Source organism: Macrobrachium nipponense, chromosome 45, assembly GCF_015104395.2.
Source record: "Macrobrachium nipponense isolate FS-2020 chromosome 45, ASM1510439v2, whole genome shotgun sequence".
Classification (NCBI taxonomy): domain Eukaryota; kingdom Metazoa; phylum Arthropoda; class Malacostraca; order Decapoda; family Palaemonidae; genus Macrobrachium; species Macrobrachium nipponense.
In genome coordinates, this window is record NC_061105.1 from 46,314,930 (window position 1) to 46,330,329 (window position 15,400).

General features: G+C 35.3%; 1 long non-coding RNA gene across 1 annotated transcript; it reads left to right on the top strand.

Moving 5' to 3' along the window:
* The first annotated feature begins 1,544 nt into the window (after positions 1-1,544).
* On the top strand, positions 1,545-12,892 carry LOC135214499 (uncharacterized). The gene is made up of 3 exons (XR_010314383.1): positions 1,545-1,800; positions 8,495-8,530; positions 12,650-12,892. It is a non-coding gene; the product is annotated as an uncharacterized LOC135214499 (long non-coding RNA).
* Positions 12,893-15,400: the final 2,508 nt, after the last annotated feature.

The window sequence follows — 15,400 nt, forward strand, 5'->3', positions numbered from 1 at the left end:
CTTTACTATTTTTTTTTTTTTTTTCATCACCGACGAATTGTTTAGAATATTAGCTTGATGCAAGCAGATTGAAATTTGTTGCAATTTTGCATTCATATTCGTGATAAGCATGGAAATATATTCCGTTATGTCCAGTCTGAAGGAAAAAACAGATCGACCCCGAAAAATCCTAAAACAACAGCCCCGCTATTTTTGTGCTTTGATTTACCGAAACATTTCTTCTGCATTGCAAGGAAATTGCGGTATGATGCCCTTTTGTTTTGTATTCGCCGATAACCTAGAAAATAGACTCCATTTGCGCAATTTTTGCCTTGCTTGCAGCTTTTCCGTCTAGCAATCGAATTGCAATATATAGCAATTCTGTATTTATAGTCGTGATTAGCTTCCAAATACGTTGGACCTTCCCCAACTTAGAGGCAAAGTCTTCATCACCCCAACCCTCAGGCCCTCCCCCCCCCACCAAGAAATCCTTTGGCCGTTTCCTTACTATTTTTGAGATTTGTGCATTGCTTGCAACATTATTGTAAGCAAACTGCGCTATATTGCAAATTTTATTGATACTCGCAATTAGCTGTCAAATAAACAGCATTTTACCCAGTTTGGATGGAAACTTCGATTTTCCCCATCCAAATTACAGACTTGCTATTTAGGGGATTTTAAGGTTGATTGAAAAATTGTTGGTTAAAAAGCAACTGGCAATATATTACAGGTTTCCATCCATCCTTTAAACTGGCGCGTTGAAAGGATGAGTTGAGGTTGCAATATGTGCTTGATGGTTTCACACACTATTATAGATGCATCCTCCATGCTCTATGGAATTGTGAGGTCTTAGTGACACCAGGGATAGACAACCTAGTTTCACAAAGCCTTTTAAGTAAACGGTAATTGTCACACAACTTTGTACAAGGGTTGGTGATTTTTTTTATAAAAAAATATAAAATTCAGTGATTTATTGGATTTTTTATTTATTTGCTTTTTTAGTTATTTTTTTATTGCTTAGATGTTTTTTCAATCTTTTTTTTCCTCAAAATGTATTTTATGACAGAATTTCTATTGATTTATCTTTTAGGTTTCCAGTTCTGACCTAAAGTATGTACTTGCAATTTTTTTATGTCAAAATGAATAGATGCATTACAGTTATGCTTAAGTTTTTATTAACCTCCAAACCATATTGTTCAATTTGTTTGCTTTCAAATTTAAAAAAAATATATATATAAAATTATGATTTTTTACGAAAAAAATAAGTTATTTAATCACTTGATTAAATCAGTTTGATTTAACCATTGCCAACCCTGCTTTGTACATGATTGGATTTAAGGGTCGGTTTGAAATATTCGTTCCTTACTAAGTAATTGATTTCGTTTGTTAGGTCTGGTATTTTTCCATTTAAGATCTTGTTCGCTCGTTTGGTTTGATGTTAATTCAGATTCTTACCGCTTTTTTCCTAATATTTTTAAAAATCTCTTGCTATTTCTTCCAGTTTATTCTCCGGCTTTATGTTCATTAACATGTATATTAAATTCAACCCTCTGAAAAACAGATTAATTCGAATAATGTATCATTTGAAAATACCGTTGAGGGTCTGTGCAAGGAATGGAAGATCTCATGAAAAAGTCCAGCCAATGGGAGGTTAGCTTACATTCCTAACATCCGAAGCGCAGAGGCTTGACCAACGAGAGAAGTCAAGAAAAAACTGAAATAGACCAAGAGGAAAACCGTCACAGAAATCTCTGTTGTGAAGCCTTTGTCGCTGTGGTGTCCGCTGTAAAGAAGGATCTGGAGATTTCCACAACTGTAAAGGTAGTGTGCCTTTGTATTATTTATTATAATTGTGGGGTTATTTGATAACTATTGAGAGGTATTGTCGTGATTAAAGGTTTATTAGTGCAGGCATTTATTTATGTATACAATTCCAAATGCACTGATGACTGCGGAGTGTAATGTTGTTAGTTTAGGGCACAAATGTGATTGCACCCGGTGCGATAGATGTCTGTTTAGAGTAAGCAAAGGGCCTTAGAGGCAAAAAGACTTTTGAACAGCATCTTATCTCAAAATTAGTAATGCAAATGATTTCCTTGTATTAGATTGTGACTGGAAAGACCTGTGTTTGACTGGATAGTAGCATGTGGCCATCTTTGGTAGGGGCCCATTAGTTACATTACAATTTTCCTTTTGTGAGGGATAGTGAAATTTTGTATGGGTGCCCCTAGACTTGCGATATTATGACTGAATGCCAAGTTGCTATGGGGCCCAGTATTGTCTTCTGAAACTTTTACGGAGGTTTATTCTTTTCGTTGTAATTGTACCAAAGTATCACTTGACAGCATACATTTGCTTTGACATTTAAAGGGTCTTGTTGGTAAATGAAATCAAACTTAATTCTCGTTTATTTAATGGGACTCGCCCATCCGTTGATTGGTTCGCGGAGTAAACAGAGGTATTTTTACCCAATATACTTTTCGATCAATCTCTGATTATGCTTAATATGAAAAACTTCAATGTTGAAGTATATAACGCATTTTATGTTCCGAAGATATTAACCGGTAAATATTGCCATCAGATCAGTCATTTGTCCAAATCTTTGGTTCGACAAATGTACTTCTTGTCCCTGTTACATGCATCTAAAAGTCTGGGTACTGTACTAGATCAATGCTGAAACCCTATTGATTCTTTTGTTCAAAATTCACCGATAAAGTGGAGTTTTGAAATTAGGCATATCTTGAAAGAATGATTCGTTCCTTGGATTGGTTTTCCAGAAATACTTTGGTAATTGTAGGTAATACCTCCGCACGGACTGCAAGGAACGTTCCCGAGAATACGGCAGCCACTAGGGATTGGGGTGTCATATGTATTTCTTCGTGTGTAGTGCTAGCCCCTAGGGGTTACAGGCAACCTCCCAAAGCTGCAAATTCTTAATAAGTAACCCAATTACTATAGGAAACTATATTTCCAAAGAAATACCCGACGCGGAGTTATTACCTAGATCTAACTATATTTTTAGTGATTTTTATAATCTCGTCAAAACAGTATTGTAAATATCGGGCCCCTTATACCATACAATTATTGGGAACCACAGTGAAGCCTGGCTTTGGATGGGAACATACAGGAGTGAAATACAAGGGTGAACTAGAACGTGTCCAGGATATTTTTGAAAGTTCAAATTCTGAGATTTAAGAAAGGTTATTGAACGTTTTCAAAGCGGCTGCAGCCCACACGGTTTTATGCTAGTTTTGTTTACCCACCTCCAAAACATCCCGGTTACCCACTGGGCCTCCATAATTGAAGGATTTCAGGGATAGTTTCAGTGTCTTTGAAACTACTGCAATAAATATTCATACAGCACACTTTGAAGCACCAGAAAATATTTCAACCCTAGAATACTATTATTGATTTAAATTTTTATCGTGAAGGTTTAAGCAAATTTAGTGCTTGGGGGAAATAATAATTAACCTACTAGAAAAGTTGCAATTTAAATTGACGGGAGGAGGTTAGGGATTAAAATGTAGTCCGTAAGTCTAGCTAAATTATGCACTTTAAGTCTGCTGACTTGTAATGACGTCACGCGAAAGAACGAGTGTTGCCATATTTCCTATGCCAGTTTCCTTTATGTTAATTGTTTCTTCACAAAAAGGGTAGTCAAACATGCAGTTCCTTAAAACAACACCAAAATTTTAATCACTAGGAACATTCAATTCATTAAAAAGTTAAAAAAACTTGTAAAATATTTTAGAGTTGTCAGTATACTGTTAAAACAACCATAAGCCGCACAATTACTTACCATGATTATTGTCTCAGTCTTGTACCACAGGACTATAGAAAAGCCTTGAAAACTGTTTTCTAGATACGTCCAAAGTCGCACTGTAGGTATACCGAAACGTCTGCTTGAAATTCTGATGTACAACTAAGATGTTTGATACAATCTTCGGGACTTAAATGCATGTCAATCTGTCGGTGATATTCCCCTGTGGTCAAACAAAGACTTTGCAGGTGTTATTTTAATAAATGACTGTTGCAAATCCTTTATCAAGAACAAACTACTACTAGAACTAACTCTCTCTCTCTCTCTCTCTCTCTCTCTCTCTCTGCGAGCCAGGTAGCCGGCGCGTCATCTGACCTTATGTACCTAGTCTACTAGATCGTTGGTGGTCAATTCTGTGTTGCGTGTTTCGTGCATTTGTTGTTTTATACTGCCAAAATATTAATTGGCCAGCATACTTGGTGCGACAAGCTATGTTTTCTCATTTGACACATTACCAGTAAACAGAATGGTCTGCAATCAGAGGAATTTGTCGAATCTTCATTTTTGTTGTCCATCATAATAACGCGGTGTAAGGTTTTTGTATGTATGGGAAAACCGGTTTTCATTATTGAATTTCTTTGCATTTATCTTGAGTGTTTCAGTTGTATGGTAGTGACTTCATTTTCCCTTGTCAACTCTGTAGTTTTGGTGTTACAGATGGACGGATTCGGTTTACTTTGTATGGGGCCACATGAGCAGGTGATGAGCTGGAAGAATGTGTACTACTATCACTTCCCCATTCACTTTTTTTTCAAAGGTCAAGTAATGCTTGTGTGTAGGTTCCCGGGATAGTAAAAGTTAACAGTCCTTATTTTAATCAACGGTGAGCAGTTGTGTGGTGGTGGTGATTTTCTAGTATTGAGAGGTGCCAATAACAATCTGAGGCTTCCTGTTCTACAGTATTCCGTATCGTTTTGTTGCTCTTTAACTAATGGAAACTTAGTTGAATACGGAGGTAATTCCATAAGTTTACTGATTTCGGTTAAGAAGTGCAATGGTTCTTTGTTAATAAACGGTCGACCGCCGATGCTTGCTTAGCGTAATAAGTTTATTCACTGATAAGTGTTTCACGAAGTAGTCAATGAATTATTAGTTTTGATTGCCTGAAAGAGAGTGGAAGTCTGAAGGGTTTTGAAAGTAGTATTGTTAGTGGTTCAAATCACTAGCAGATAATGTATTTAGTTTTTCTCTGCTTTTCATAATATCGATATCTAAAATTTGGTTTAGTGAAGTATTAGTGGATTGAATGTGAGTTTTTAGGATTGTGTGCAAATCCAGCCTTTGTATTTTAGTGCTGATTGGTTGTTAAGTATTTTTTTATTTGCTTGTAAGGAGTAGATTTCCCGTGCATATGTCGTTTTGTGTTTGGATGTTTCACCATATATTTGCTTTTAGGTCTCTGTGTCACATACTCTTGTCTTGAGGAAAATTTTTACCGGGAAGTTTACGGCAGTGAGTCCTGAAGCAAGAGATGACCTGGAAGGCAAATAAAGATGATCGATCAAAATACAAAAGTATTTATGGGACAACAAATCTTAGGACCATACTTCCAAAGCAATACATTAATTAATGGTTCTTGGTTTTATATAAGACTAGAAAGGACAGGGGGAAAAAACCATTTGGGGAGAGAGAGACTCAAGTCTTATGTTGATAACCTGCGTTTTGAGCGTCGTAAGACTTTCCCCAAATTAAGCTTGCTTTGGATAGAAAATCTTCTCTTGCGACCTGATTAATCTTCCTAGGCTCAGATAGGGTTTCCTGAACAAATCAGGAAGGAGGAATTTTGTATCTGGATTCACCCTCAACGGTGGTGAAGACGCCATAGATTGTGCAGTTTCATGAGGTATGACTGGAGCTTCATTTGGTTGTGCAGGTGCCAGTGCTTGAATTAAGGATGAATGAGGTCTTTGGGTGGTGGGGTAGTTTTTGTAGTCTGTACTGTATTATCTCCTACTATGAGATTCAGGGCCTCTGTAACATGGTTTTTTCGCAATAACATTTTATCCATGCATTTCATAAATATAACGCTTATTCAGAATACATATTATATCTACACATTAATTTTGACTATTCTGCATTACGTAGGTTGAATAAATTTGGTACTTATAATGTAAAAGTGACTTTTTTTGAAGAAGGACCAACTTACTCAGAGAAAAGGTTTCGAACACACTCGTTACGTAACTTATGACAGCATTTCTTCCCTCTTTCTCGATGGATGATTGGCTATACGTAACGAAGGCTAGACCTCTGGCAACAATGACATACAAATTTAAATACAAGCAAAGCAGAACACCTTTATGAACTCTGAAGCCTCTCCACTTATAATTGTCGTAATGAACAAACCAACAAAATATGTTAATAAATACAAAAACACTTCGATTATTAGTCTAACTCCCAAAATAAGTGTCCTAAGAAATTACAGTCTACTTTATAGGTCACAATCAGATTGACAAAATGTAGGGAATAGTTGGTAATTTTCAAAAACATAGTAGACAAGCTTGATTTGATAACTGCTATATCCAATGTCAAGCAAATTTTATTTATTGGCTATCTACCTATTTACTGAAAAAAAGAATAGCCCGCACCGTATTTTGGCTTTAAACCTTCACCAATAATTATCGTCAGAATGATGACTTCATGAGGCTCCACCCACTTTGGCCTCGTTATAACTCAGGATAACACTGAAGGCCATCATGGGCATTGTTGGATTAGAAAAGTTAACTTCTGGCTATAAAAACTCATTTCTCGAGCAGTTGTAAGAAATGCTAAATGATCCTCGAGGATCCCAGCAATTGGCCTAAACGTTTAATTCATGTATATTACTGCTATTACTGCAGTAGTATTGCTACGCTAGCACCCCACCCACATCTATGTATCGTTCTGCCATTCATAAAGTCTTTATATCCAACACGTCGTATGACCTAAAGAAGAAGATAAACAAATATCTGATGATCTGTTGGTCTGCTGGAGATTTTAGCACATTATAAGCTTGTATTTACTTTGGATAAAAATCTTATTTTAAAAACATAGTTATATAAAGGCTGATTACATACAATCTCTCTTTCTCTCTCTCTTGGTGGCATAGTGAATAGTTAATGGAAATGTTCAAAATCCTGAATGACATTACAAGTATTATAATCACGTTACGCTAAATACAAATCTGACCATAAGCATTGGATTTAAACTATAAACTGAATAATTACCTATTCAGGCTATAGTAAGTATGGCCACGGGCTTTCTCTTGACTGTATAAAGTTACAAGTCGTAAGACAAATGCAGTTTTGCAACCACGGGGAAAATTCCAAATCCTGTTAGCCATTCTTGACTGCTATGGGTTTCAGAGCTGATGGAACAAGGTGAATGAAGTTTCTGTCTGGCGGATGGGCGGGGCAACATTTCGTAAAACGGTGTTTACCTTGCTTACGTAATGAATGTTTTTAGACTCTTGGCTGGTAATCATTGGCCATGGCGTCGGCTAGATAATTTTTACTCAGTATAAAAATTAAAACTATTGGGTTTAGGTTGTTGATAATGCTGACAAAATTTGTGTGTGGTTTTAAAATATACATATGTCAACTTTCAGCTACATCCGATGCTTTGATAAGGAACAAAGTCCAAAAAACCGTGTTACAGAGGCCCTGAATCTCATAGTAGGAAATGCGATCTTCTGAAAATCGGGACGTTCACTATTCTTAAATTTGGGAGGCATGGCATAGTTCCTGCTGTACCCCCAAGCACTAATTTTGCCTTGCCGCTGTCTTTGTGGTGGCCGTACATCTTGACACCTGAAGCACTTAGGCGGCTCTGGTATATACTTCTCTTTGCGAAAACATCACCAGGTTTTGACATCAATCATAGGTTGTACATTCCCTCTGAGGGTGGTAAGAACTTTTGCAGTCTCGACTTGCGTTTTTGTGAGACCTATTGCCTTGTTTTAACTCCATGCAGAAGCTCAAGTTTATTTTGCTTTGTAATGGCCTGTAGTATCAGCTCATTAGCTCTTTATTTTGCTCTTTTCCTTGGTTTCATGAACTTTTATTGCTTGTGAACTCTTAATGGACAGTTTATTTTAATTCCCAAGTTACGTTCTCATGACTCTTGCCCTTTCCAACCAACACCTTAGGTTCCTGCAAAGTTTGGCAAAGCCTTTAATTATTCCTGTAAAAAAAGTTAATCTGTTATCTGGGCTCGAAAGTGGCATGAGTGTACAGAATTTCTTGGCTGAGTAACCTGATATATATTTGGTATGTTCCTACAATTCACCATATGCCTTAATGCCCATACCGTCGTAATTTTATTTTGTCTGGATACAGAAGGGCATTAGCTTTCCTGTCTTATTGCTAGTTTAAATTTGCCGATGGTCGACATTAATTAATTTGTTCCTTAAAGAGTTTATTACAGTATTTAGTACATGTGGCTGATGGATGGTAGTGGCATTTCATTCTGCTTAAGGTTAAGGATAAGAAATAAAGATTCTTATAGTACTCTGCCACTTTTATGTACTCATATGTACAACTGAATCGCCTCATTGTTTTAACAAAAATGTTTAGTATTTCAAAATTTAATCAGAGAAATGTAATTATCCCCATTCCTGCTCTGTGGTTGTTGATTTTGTTGTAAAGTGTGATGGAATGTGAACAGAACGTAAAAATTCTTATCACATATCTTACTCATTTTGACTTTCTTGTTCTACAGGTTCCAAGGACACTTTCGTACCCGAGTGAGATGCTGGTGAGTGTCCCATTTGTTTTTAATTATTCTTTCTATCTAGTGTCATAAATTCTGACATTCTTTTTCTATTGCAATCTTTAATTTGGGAATAGTAACAGAATTTTAGTAAAGTAATGACAGACAAGATTCCTTATATCCTTTTTATACCGCAAATATTTCCTGTTATCGGATCGTACTTCGGTGAATTGTTAAATACCTTTTGTGCTGCTGCTGCTGCTGCTGCTGCTGCTATGTGTATCGTTTATTTACTAGGATGATATTGACAGCGTCCAATTTCTCCGAATTTTTCAATGTTTGGTTTAATTCAGCAGGGCTCCTAAATTTGGGTTAAAATAGAATCAAATCCTAACCGATTCCAGGCTATCCCATAGTTTCCCGAAGACAGAAACTTTAGAATTAAAACATGGAAATATTTTGCAGAATGTCAATAACTTTCAACTACCGCTTGACCTGATAATTCCGGTTTTCTCCTTCCCGCCTACGTAAAATATAAATTTATAAATAACGTCATTTAAAACAAAAGTTGTTAAGGATAGATACTGTTTTTGCGTAAATTTCGTTATAGGATGGAGTGTGTTTAAGGAAATTTGTAGCTTTTCTGTTCTTGTCTGTCTCCTTGAAGTCTCAACGTAATTTTTATTTTTAAAAGAGCATCACAGAAAACAATATAATTAACTTACCAGAGACGTCGTATTAGTTCCCCCGTGATGACATTGCCTGCATATATTAGTATATAATATGCATACGTATAGTTTTGGAAATTTGATTATCGCCTTATTAGGGAAGAAGCAAGTAGATAGCTGGAAAAAATAACGGGAAAATAAGCTTAGGAAATTCGAGGTGCGTCAGTACTCAATACCTCAAAACTTGTAAAGTAAACTTAACTTGTAGGAATGAGTGAGTACGTGTTGTAGCAGGTTTTACTTAAATCATCTGCATGTCCACTATAAAGTCCATGCGTTTCTGATATGTAGTACATTTCAGCAGATTAACTCGCCACTGTGGTGTTCTGTTACATAGTAGATCAGTCACAAACCTAAATAAGCAACGGAGATGAAAATATATTTCCATGTGTCTAGTGTCTTTTGCTGCATTCGTATGTTTAGGAATGCGCAAAAGGTAGTTGCAGTATTTGTATTTTGCAGTTTCGATATAGGCCACATTATACAGGATATACTTTCATACATATTTTCCTCTAAATTTGTCAGTGGTTACTTCTTTTTAAACCTAAGAAATAATTAAAGGTTAAAACTTGCATACCTTAGTTTCTGCAATTTTTTCCATACACCCCTCCCCCCCTAATCTCTCTCTCTCTCTCTCTCTCTCTCTCTCTCTCTCTCCTCTCTCGTCTCTCTCTCTCTCTCTCTCTCTCTCTCATCTCTCTCTCTCTCTCTCTCTCTCTCTCTTTGTAAGAAGGTATCTTCCAGGTCGCGTTAGATGTCAAGTTCTCTAGATGATGGTAACTCGACAACTTGAAGGAATTTTTAGTTTAATTTACTTTTAACTTTCCTGCCTCTTTTATCCGAGCCCAAAACAAGCCTCATGATTTTATTATGAAAGTTTTGTATATTGTGATACCTCATTATCCGGATAAGTACATTTTTCATATAGTACCTAAGTGTAGACCCATATACGCCATTTTGAATGTTCTTGGATCAGATTCATTGTTCCTGAGACGAGTATCCAAAGGCAGTTGCCATCGAAGGTTTTCGTTTAGTGCTTTTGTAAATTTCAGTGTAACACACACAGAGAGAAATTTCCCTTAACCTGAATTTTCCAGCTACGTAGTTGTATGCATAAGATCCTGAAATCTGCTGAAAGATTGAAACCTAAATGTGGTTGAAAGATTTAAGACCTAAATGTGGTTAGAGGAATTGGTAACAAGACGCAGAACATATTGTATGAATAGCTTTTCATCTTAATCTTTTAGTTAAATATTGTTTAAGTTCCAAATTCAGGAAAAATCTTGAATGATTTGGTGGTAAACTGATGTTTTATTCGTAAGCACTTCTGAAGAGGGTTAAGTTCAATTTTAATTTTTAATAGGTTACATTTTTGCAGAGTTCGAGATATCGAATAGGTATTGACATATACATAGTACTTGGGTTTCATGCTTGAATAAATTGTATTGATAACTCCTTATTTTGCTGCTCCACTCTCTCTCTCTCTCTCTCTCTCTCTCTCTGTTTTCTGTTGGTCTTCTTTCTTATATAACTCGATTTGAAACTTTATTTGTAACAGCTGTCTACCAGACGACCTTCATTTTGCATTGATTTTCGTAAATGGTCCTGAAACTTTTTCATTTTAGTGCTAGTAGTATGTTCAAGACTTATGGTATATTTTTTTTATTTGTTACAATTATTCAGGTGTCGAGTACAAAGATTTTGTGATGTTTGCTTTCAGTGGTCTAAACCAGTAGAGTAGACTGATTAAATTTAATCAAACCAGATGAATATGTATTTTATAATTACAGGATAAGTACAGATACCGTTAAATGATACAAAATCACTCCTAAATTTGTAATAATTACGAAGTTTAGTTTTTCTATAATACCTAAATATTTGCCAAGTCCTTTTGGAAAAACACATTCCTAAAGTTCGTTGTTAGTGGACATGCATGCCTGTCTTATCCATCGAAGATTGTCCTAAATAGTTTCTCATTCTTGCTGTACTTGCCTAAACACTACACGGATGTACATGATTTTGTATGTTTTCATACTTTTGGATAAATTACACATGGTAATGCATCACTTTCTGAGCATGAAAAGTCTTGTACTATAGCAATTGCTTTTCTATAAATAGAACGTACGCAAACGTAACTTGCCTATCAGGTATTAGTGTTGGCTATTACCTAATATCCCTTCGTATTTAAAATGTTAGGGACTGATGTTTCTCTCTCTCTCTCTCTCTCTCTGAAAATTTTTCATTTTTCTATTTTAGGTATGAAAACCAGCTGTTTCTGCACATTCCCCATCATCTTTTTCCGAATGGGATTTCTGTTACAGATGCTCTCCTCTGTTTAGGAATTTTGCTCTCCATCTTTTCCTACTATTAAGAACTCGTCTTTCTTCTTTCAGCACGTATTTTTTTCATTTTTTATTTATTTAATTTTGTTTATTTATTTTATATTTATAAATAATTTTATTTATAATTTATTTATATTTATTTATTTATTTTACTTTATTTAATTTTTTATTTTTGTTTGTTTGCGCAAAACGCTCACCCGCTGCTTTTCCGAATATCGCACCTCTTCTTTTAGAAATAACTCGAAGTGTCATTATCTATAATTTATCTAAGTGTGGTTTCGTAAGTGTTGTAATCACAAAACATTTACCAGTAATGATTGGTAGTTAGTAACGAAGTAGTACGCGCAGGTTAAATAATAATTAAAATTGCCTTGAAAAGCTGCCACTCATCGAATAATTGTAGAGAACTTTGATATCAAAGTTTTCTGAATTTTACTTTACATATCGCATGCTTCGAGCGCTTACGTTTAATTTTTCTTTTTTGAATAAATATTTCGTTTTTGAATATATGTAAAATAAAACCACCTAAAATATAGCGATAACTGTTGCTACTATTAACTTCCATTCCCTCGTTATAAAAATCCTTCGATCTGAGGTACAGAATTTAGTGGATGATAAAAAACTGTAATTTAGGCATATATTTTTACTAAACTAGGGTAATTAGTAATTTTGCACCTATATTTTTACTAAACCAGGGTAAAACAATCTCTTACAGCACCTTTTAAGTTTTCATTATAGTCTTAATTTTTTCTAATTTTTTTAACTTGCCATTTCGTACGTATTTAGTAATTGCAAACTAATTCAGATTCTTTATAAACTGTCGTTTCACAATCTACTTTGTGACAGTTTCAAAACTTGTGAGACTAAGCTTAGATTTTCAGAACTTGACAACTGAAGATTTTCAAAACTTATGAGAGTATGCTGAATTTTAAAAGTATCGAAAAGATAAACAATTATAAGAATTCAATCATTAATAACGATTAAGAATTAAGTCCATACCATTGAGTTCTTAACAGTCGATATTAGTTTGATCCTTCATGTTTTATAGTTTCCCTATGAGGCATGTTGTAATTCTCATTTCTCTTATTTTACAGAGACGCTCGAGAGTAATTTAGGAGAGGCAAGAGAAGAGAACGGGGAGGCAAGAGGATCGCCGTTAACTCAAGTGAAACTAAATAAGAAGGGCTGTTATAGAAGTTTTTCTTGAAGCCTCAACTTTTAAAATTTTTAGAATTTTTTTTTTTTTTTTTTTTTTTTTTTTTTTTTTTTTTTTTTTTTTTTTTTTTTTGTTTTTTTTTTTTTTTTTTTTTACGGCGGGAGTCAGGGTCTGTGCTCTTGTTCCGAGAGGGTCGAAAACCCAGAATGGCCTTTGTCTGCTTGTATTAATCCTTTTTGTGTAATGAAGACCAGACATGCCAAGATATTTTTTTACTTCCTCATTAACAACTATAAAGGTTGCTGCTGTTCACTGATCATGTAGATGACAAATGAGCCAACCCTGAGAACGGATGCCAAACACTTGTACTGTTTATATACTACAAATAAACATTACAGAAATCCGCTTCATAAATTTGTACAACCTTTCACTGTAAAACCATTTGATACCGTTTATGTTAGCCAACTTAGAGAACGTCTGCCAAGCAGGTTTAGAGACTACGAAATATAATCAACCCTCTCCCTTTAAGAATACACAGATAACACATACATCAGAACTAGCTACAGCTACGTTAAAATTATTCCTGCCATATTTCTTCCACGACCGCCCGTGTACTAGAGACACTTAGCTCAGCACCTTCACAAGCTAAGGAATGCGCATTTACAATTTCATGACGAGGCTTATTCATTCTAACCAAAAAATCTGTTCAGAAGAAACTACAAAGTAGCCCCAAAATTTCACCAAGTTTAAATTGGCTCTCTGAATTTCGGAATTTCCTGTTAACTTTAATAACACTGTCAGCAGTGACTATGATATTGAATTCTGTTTTCATTACTGCAACTAGATCACTCAAAAGACCGCAGTGACTATGATACTGAATATTGATTCCATTTCTTGCAAACTAGATCACTCAAAAGAAAGGAAATAGACTCGCAATGAACCTGACCTTCCACGAATTAAAATTCCGAATGCTCTATACCAGCCCTTTTTCTGGTCTGTTCTCTTTCCTTGGAAAGCTTCTTAAAACTGACAAGTGTTGTTTGAAATCTTAAGGAGACAGCAAAAAGCACTACCTCCACTCTCCAAAATTCTCTTTACAATCACTATTTCTAAAATAAAAGACCCAGATTTTATTCAGGTTCATAAACTATTTCAGCAAATACTTCCAAGAACCAACTCGCCATGAACCAGGAACTGGAACTTCCACTCCCAAGACGTGATTCAAACTATGAAATTTCGACTCCAGGAACTGGAACTTCCACTCCCAAGACGCGGTTCAAACAATAAAAAGATTCCTCGCAACAACCAGCCATCGAAGCGAAGAGTATTTCATTCTGAAAGAAGCAGCAATGTTAACATTCCAATATCAATCGCCTCTATACACGTCAATTAACCTACGATGTTCTTCAAAAACATATACGTGAATGTAAAAGGAAACCGTTAGTTTTAATACATTTTAAATCATCTTTCGTATATTGTGCACATTTAGTAGTTTTTAAAGACTAAGTTAATGATAATTACTAGGCATATCCTCCTGGTAAATCTTACTCAAACTTATGGACTAATTGTAGGGATGCCTTTCCAATTATAAAACTCATCATATTATCATTTCTCTCTATTAAGCATAGCGACATAATTGTCTCTGAGACCTGTCGGACGCAATAAAAAGACCACATGTCAAAACTACAGTCCTAGATCAAATTGCACCTTTTTAATACTTGCAAATAAAAAATAATTGCTCAACCACTGTACAGCACCTCCAATATTATATTCCAGGTTCAATAAATAATTATTCATATTTTAGCTAAAAACCCGTTATCGTGTATAAAAAAAAAGGGGAAACTGCAAATTGTATGTATGTACACTAAAAACTGCGGATTGCAAGACAAGAGACAACCATTTAGAACCGACGTCAGCCACTAAACAACAGACAGTAACATTAGAATTTAGAGAATAAAGTTTTACAATAAACAGGCACTGTACCATAACATGATTGAATCACAAATTTACTCGAGACTAAATACAGGAAGTTACAGTACGAGAAAAATGTTACAGCAATACTAAGAAACAAATTAATCACGGTCTGTGCCGTTAATAGACGGTAGACTTTTCTGCATTTCTCTCACTTTATTAAGTATTTTCTTTCACCAGCCACTAACCATTCAGTTTCACAAAACACAATGTCTTACTACAGTTAGGGAATATTCAGCAAGTACTTTATATACACATTAACACAGAAATCTGACTGTCAACTCATTTGTGCAGCTCCCAGTAAGGCTGGTTGGAAATTGAATTACAGCCGAGAAAACCTATTGATACAACCACATTATGTATCTTTAAATACTGTTGCACCTTAACTGGACTTTTCAAGGTATTTTTAATTTGCCTCTTGATCATGGCCAAGTTTAAACCTGTTTTATAACCTGAATCTGAAGGTAAGTGGATAATAACCAAGCTCTCTCTCTCTCTCTCTCTCTCTCTCTCTCTCTGTGTGTGTGTGTGTGTCAGAAATTCATAAACTAGAGATAAACTACCTGCTTTATTGAGAGTAAAACCTCAAGTACTATTCCGTATCATAGCAATTACTTCAAGCTTGAAGTTCCTTTCAGATATGTCTCTTTTACCAACACCAACATGAACAAACATTCTTATGAAAAACCATCCACTTTCAAAGCAAGCTGCCGAACAC